This window comes from Euprymna scolopes, chromosome 18 (assembly GCF_053919585.1).
Source record: "Euprymna scolopes isolate OS-2025 chromosome 18, ASM5391958v1, whole genome shotgun sequence".
NCBI classification, from domain to species: domain Eukaryota; kingdom Metazoa; phylum Mollusca; class Cephalopoda; order Sepiida; family Sepiolidae; genus Euprymna; species Euprymna scolopes.
This window is the reverse complement of record NC_136499.1, coordinates 107885619-107892408: the sequence shown is the minus strand read 5'-3', so window position 1 is coordinate 107892408 and position 6790 is coordinate 107885619.

Here is a 6790-nt window from a genome sequence, read left to right as displayed (position 1 = left end):
TTTTTTGTTTTATCTGAAATCAATTTTTGGTACTTGTACCGTTAAATCAAGACATTAAAAAAATGAAAATATTGAAAAAAGGTTATATTGTACATATCTGTTATGGAATGAAGTTCTCCGAAAAAAAATTTCACTTAATTTCATCAAGTAGTTTTTTTGTTTTCTTACAGCGAAAAACTTAATCTGTTATGATACTGAGCAAAAGGTAGTCATGTTTCAATTTTTAGGAAGAAAAGCTAGTACTTAAGATGGGGAGGGGGGTGTCGGCGCTTTAAACTGAGTTATCTCCCCATGGCATATTCTACAAATCCAAACATGGCTACCTTCAGTGTGTTGTCATAAAAACGTGTTTTCCGCTGTAAAACAAAAAAACCTACTCTATCAAATTAAGTGAATTTTTTTTCGGAGTCCAAAACAGAAATGTACAATATAACCTTTTTTTGATATTTTCATTTTTTAATGTCTTGATTAAACTGTACAGGTATCCAATTTTCTAATGATATCAAAATATAATAAATAATGTTGTGATCCAATGGGTCATAGGGATGTCTAGTTTATAATAAATTTTGATTAGAAAAAAAAAACGTTGCATTCCAAGTAAAAATTCTTTGAGATATTTGCATATTAGGTAAAAATAAGTATCCCCATAAAATTTTATGAAAAATTATCAAATAGAAGTTTAATTAAAAAATAAAAATGAATTTGCATATTTTACCAATTTGACATTAATGAGAGCAGACATACTTGTAAAGCAGGGGGGGATAACTCCGTCTTTTTTTTTTTTTTTTTTTTTTTCTGCTGCTGCATTTTCACCCCAAACAAGTGCTACATCATTCTGTCTGTCATTTAATCAAGTAAACAAGGGGAGAGAATTCAGTTTGTTATTTAATCAAGTAAACAAGGGGAGAGAATTCAGTTTGTCATTTAATCAACTAATAATGAATGGCAGATCGACAAAATACGAAAACTGATTTTTATTTTTAATTAAACTTTTACTCTACCTTATACTTGATTATATATTTCTCTGTACAAGGATTAAGAATGAAATATTTTCCACAAATAGTAACATGAATCGTCGAGTGGCTCTAGGCCTTGATAAGTGGTGACCCAATAATAAAAAGAAAGAATATCTAACTCTGAATAAATAAGTATACATTAGAAACTTTATCAAAAGAGACAATTTGTGATGAAAATTGCGGGGGCATTTTATACAGTCTTCGTTACAAATGAAAATGGCAATTCCAAGTAACCATTTTCATATATACTTTTCATAGCATGCAGAAATAAGTATCCCCTCCACGAATTAGCTAAAATTATTGAATAGAATTATTTTTAAAAATAAAAATCAGTTTTGTTTTGACGATCCATCATGGATATGGGCACCAATCCAATAAAGCAGAAGGGTTGTATATCTATGTTGTATTTTCATTTAAATCATACTTATAGTTTCTTGATTAATTAACGGGGCGTATATAAATGTATGTACGTTGTGTTTGTGGTATAACAGATTACCTAAATATCTGTCATGGTCCATGACTTGTCTATTATTTGTTGGTGCGTGCTTGTGTATCAACATATACATATGATGACATACCTGTTTCTACTGCTGGTCGCTTCTAGGAGATTTGCCAACATGGGGAGACCCTCTTAACCCATCTTGTTTGTTTTGCATCTCAAATCCAACTATGCTTGTGCAAACCGGAACACTTGACACGTCACGTCTGATCACCCGTTCGGAAACTTCCGGTGCAAACTGATTGGTTACAAAGTTTGATACATGTCAAAACATGTCACTATTCAAATCTCTGTTGTCCACTCATTGCTAGATAGATAGATAATTATATAAACAGATAGATATATAGATGGATAAATAGATAGATAGATAAAGAGCTAGCAGACGATTAAATGCTTCTACACAGCTATAAGGGAGATAAGTCAGTCTGTCAAATAATGAAATAATAATGATGGCAGATTGACAAATAACAAAGCTGAATTTTTTCATCATTTAACTAAAATTAGTAATGTGTAGACACAGCAGCCTAGAAATAAAATGGCTGCCAAGATATTAGAATGCGCCCAACAAATCTAAAATGATGTTTATGACGTTTTATACAGACTGAAGAAATAACAATATTCAAACTTGTGAAGCTGACTGAAGCATACAAGTTCGAAATGATTCAATTGATTACCAAGTGTCGGTTAATAGCCAATTCTTGTTGGTATGAAATATGTAATTTGCCATGTGCACTAAACCGTTATTTGCAGTCAATTGGTGCTTGGAGATGAAAATGTTTAAAGATTTAATATTTCAGTATGAAAAAAAGTCTTTTTTTTTTTTTTTTTTTTTTTTTTTAAATCTTTAAAGCATAGATTTAATATTTCAGTATGAAAAAAAGTCTTTTTTTTTTTTTTTTTTTTTTTTTTTTTAAATCTTTAAAGCATAGATTTAATATTTCAGTATGAAAAAAAGTCTTTTTTTTTTTTTTTTTTTTTTTTTTTAAATCTTTAAAGCATAGATTTAATATTTCAGTATGAAAAAAAGTCTTTTTTTTTTTTTTTTTTTTTTTTTTTTTAAATCTTTAAAGCATAGATTTAATATTTCAGTATGAAAAAAAGTCTTTTTTTTTTTTTTTTTTTTTTTTTTTTTTTTTTAAATGTTTAAAGCATAGATTTAATATTTCAGTATGAAAAAAAGTCTTTTTTTTTTTTTTTTTTTTTTTTTTTTTTAAAATCTTTAAAGCATAGATTTAATATTTCAGTATGAAAAAAAGTCTTTTTTTTTTTTTTTTTTTTTTTTTTTAAATCTTTAAAGCATAGATTTAATATTTCAGTATGAAAAAAAGTCTTTTTTTTTTTTTTTTTTTTTTTTTTTTTTTTTAAATCTTTAAAGCATAGATTTAATATTTCAGTATGAAAAAAAGTCTTTTTTTTTTTTTTTTTTTTTTTTAAATGTTTAAAGCATAGATTTAATATTTCAGTATGAAAAAAAGTCTTTTTTTTTTTTTTTTTTTTTTTTAAATGTTTAAAGCATAGATTTAATATTTCAGTATGAAAAAAAGTCTTTTTTTTTTTTTTTTTTTTTTTTAAATGTTTAAAGCATAGATTTAATATTTCAGTATGAAAAAAAGTCTTTTTTTTTTTTTTTTTTTTTTTTTAAATGTTTAAAGCATAGATTTAATATTTCAGTATGAAAAAAAGTCTTTTTTTTTTTTTTTTTTTTTTTTTAAATGTTTAAAGCATAGATTTAATATTTCAGTATGAAAAAAAGTCTTTTTTTTTTTTTTTTTTTTTTTTAAATGTTTAAAGCATAGATTTAATATTTCAGTATGAAAAAAAGTCTTTTTTTTTTTTTTTTTTTTTTTTTAAATGTTTAAAGCATAGATTTAATATTTCAGTATGAAAAAAAGTCTTTTTTTTTTTTTTTTTTTTTTTTTAAATGTTTAAAGCATAGATTTAATATTTCAGTATGAAAAAAAGTCTTTTTTTTTTTTTTTTTTTTTTTTTAAATGTTTAAAGCATAGATTTAATATTTCAGTATGAAAAAAAGTCTTTTTTTTTTTTTTTTTTTTTTTTTAAATGTTTAAAGCATAGATTTAATATTTCAGTATGAAAAAAAGTCTTTTTTTTTTTTTTTTTTTTTTTTTTTTAAATGTTTAAAGCATAGATTTAATATTTCAGTATGAAAAAAAGTCTTTTTTTTTTTTTTTTTTTTTTTTTTTTTTTTTAAATGTTTAAAGCATAGATTTAATATTTCAGTATGAAAAAAAGTCTTTTTTTTTTTTTTTTTTTTTTTTTTAAATATATAAAACCTTGATAATTTATATCTAGCTCTGGAAAATACTTATGTTCTTATCACCATTAAATTATCATGCACACGCACACAGAGCAACTGCTAATTACAGGAAAACCAGTCATAAGTATATTTTCATATGATTACCATATGAGTATGTATAAATGCGCCGGCCTAAAAAGAAAATGCGCTCAACAAGTTTTGTAAATGATGTTTAGGACAATGATTTCATGCGGGTAGAAAAAATAATATTCCAACTTGTCATGAAGATATATATTATTTAATTATTAGAATTCTTTAAGATGAGTCGTTGGTATATTTTATTTATTTGTGGACTATTATCCTCATCTTTATAGTTGTTGTTGTTTTCACGTTTCGGCCAACTATTTCTTCGGAGCCCGTGGATGAACACGTTGAATGTCTACAGTTCCAGGTGAGCATTGTCTGAAGGTAGCGGTTTGAATCCTACCCAAAGCCAGCCAGAGGATTAGTTGGCCAAAACGTGGTGGGACGACAACTATGGAAGGCAGTAATTACTGAAGATATATTTAAGAGACTCACATTCCTATCCCATCGCGGTTAACCACTTGACGATGGCTAGAGGAATAGTTGGCCGAAACGTTGTAAAAACAAGATGAGGATCATAGTTTGCAAATAAATAAATAAAATATTGTCATGGATGTGTCTGACACTTTCAAAATAATTTAATGAATTGCCAAGCATCGACTAATAGCCAATTCTTGGAGGTGTGGAATCTGCTTTACCATGCGCATTGAACTATTATTCACAGTCAATTGATGGTTGGAGATGAAAATGTTTGAAAGATACATTTTCTTGTTCAATATGAAAAGAAAAGAAAAAGAAATTGTTTTATGAGAAGCAAACTTTCCTTTCAAACAATTATCGTCGCTCCTACACTATTAGGGGCCCTGTCGGTGGGGCATTAGAATACACCGACTGTCCCCCTGCAGAGGGTAAAAATCCCTCAATGGGGGTCCTGGATATGACCTTAAACTATATCCAGTGGTGAGGCCCCAGCTTGTGGGCTTTGGGGAGTGTGGAGCCATCCTTTAATTACCATTGCTCCCAGGTCCACTCTAACCCAGAGTGGTAGTACCTGTTAGGGTCCCAACTATGGGTTAAATAAAAACCGACGTGAAAACAACAAATATATTCTATTAAAAAAAAATTTCTTCAAAATCTTTGGATTCGGCATTAAATAACCCGAAAAGGGTTGATATGCCGTAAAACAAAAGCAACCAACCAACCAACACTATTAGGACAAAATTTTGTACTCGATAGAGTTTTCAGATTAAAAAAAACAATGGTTTCTACTGATTTTTTTTGTCAATTTTAGTAAATTACAATGGTAGTTTCCAAATTATGCAGTCGAAATTACCTGAATATTACTGAATTATTTAAAAAAAAAAAAACTAATCGTGTTAACAGGTGAAAAACTGTGGCCATCAATGAAAAATTACCTCCCTTTTGAACTCTCCTGTGTCTTACAATCGTTTTCATCAAATTCTATTTTTTATTTTCTTTAATAAATAATTTTCTACCTTATTGATTTTTGCAATTTTTGGATATAATCATCTTAAAAATACGGAGAATATGTAGATACCATTGTTTTCATGTGAAATTCAGTTTTATTGATTTCCAAAATTTTGTGCCAATAGTGTAGAAGCACTCAATTATCTTTATAATTTATATGTGAAAGAAAGGATTTCTCTCAGTTTCAGTTTTTACATAAAACTCAAAGTCAGCAGCCATTTTTTTTCTTGGACGCTGTATCTACACATTACCAACTTCTACTAGATAATATTTTCTGTGAGGATGCTTATTTTTGCACTAGCAAAACTAGTGTTTGGAGGTGTGTGTTGAGCAAAAAAAAGAAAGAAAAGAAAGTAGTGTTGAACCTGTGACACGAAGGCAAAAAAGAAAGTGAAAGAAAACGCAGCCGAAAGTTCAGAACATTAAAATTAGTTAAAGTCAATCCAACCGACTTGCAAAAATGGCTTGCAAAAAATCGACCCCTCCTTGTAGAAAACTGCCCAGTTGAGAGTGAAGGAATTAATGTTTTTTGGTCAATTTTTCAATATTTGTCGTCCGAGACGTCAAGCTTCAAAATGATACTGATTTTGTGAAAATCCGTCACCTCTGTCAAAAGTTTTAGGCAGACATACAAACATACATACATGCATTTAAACAGACAGGTGAGATTTATATTATAGATGATGCATAAAGATATTGAAACCTTTTTACTCTGAATGCAATTTTCATCTGTGCCTGATACTGTGTAAGCGCTGGCATTAAATCTTTTTTTTTTTTTTTTTAATTTCATTTTGATTGAAAAGCGTTCTTCAATTGGAGTTTTTTTCTTGATAGAATTTTCAGCTCTTCTCTAGGTCGACACACGAGTGAAACCTAGTTAAAAATGAAATAACAGCAAAACTTTAGGAAATACTTGTGACTAGCAGAGGTGCCCTGCATTACCCGAGTGTTTGTCAGTGTGTGTGTGTGTGTGTGTGTGTGTATAAGAAAAAAAAAGTTTTGGTAGGCAGGTAGGCTCAAACCCGAAGCCTTGAGGTGAAGTTGGAAAAAAAAAACATGGCATGTTACTGCTATGCTAAGAGGGCAGAGGAAGTGAGAATCGTTCAAATTAAATAATTAAAAAATGCAGCTGCTTTAACGAACGTCTGCTTTTCTAGGTCAAACATCATGCCATAAAAAAATGAAATCACAGTTAATTCTGCCCTATTTGTTTGTTTCCCCAAGATGTTTTTGGAAAACCAGCTCCCCACAAAAATGGGGAGTGTCCAAATGAATAGTAGTTGTCTGATATGATGGGTTTTATGTAATTTGATCAAGTAGCTTTCTTTTTTTTATTCAAGCAAATCAAATTTTACGACTAAGCGAGTCGTCGTGTTTTTGTCAGACATCCTGATATTCGATGAAATAAAAAAAAGGGGGACAACTCAAATCAAAGTTGAGAGGTCA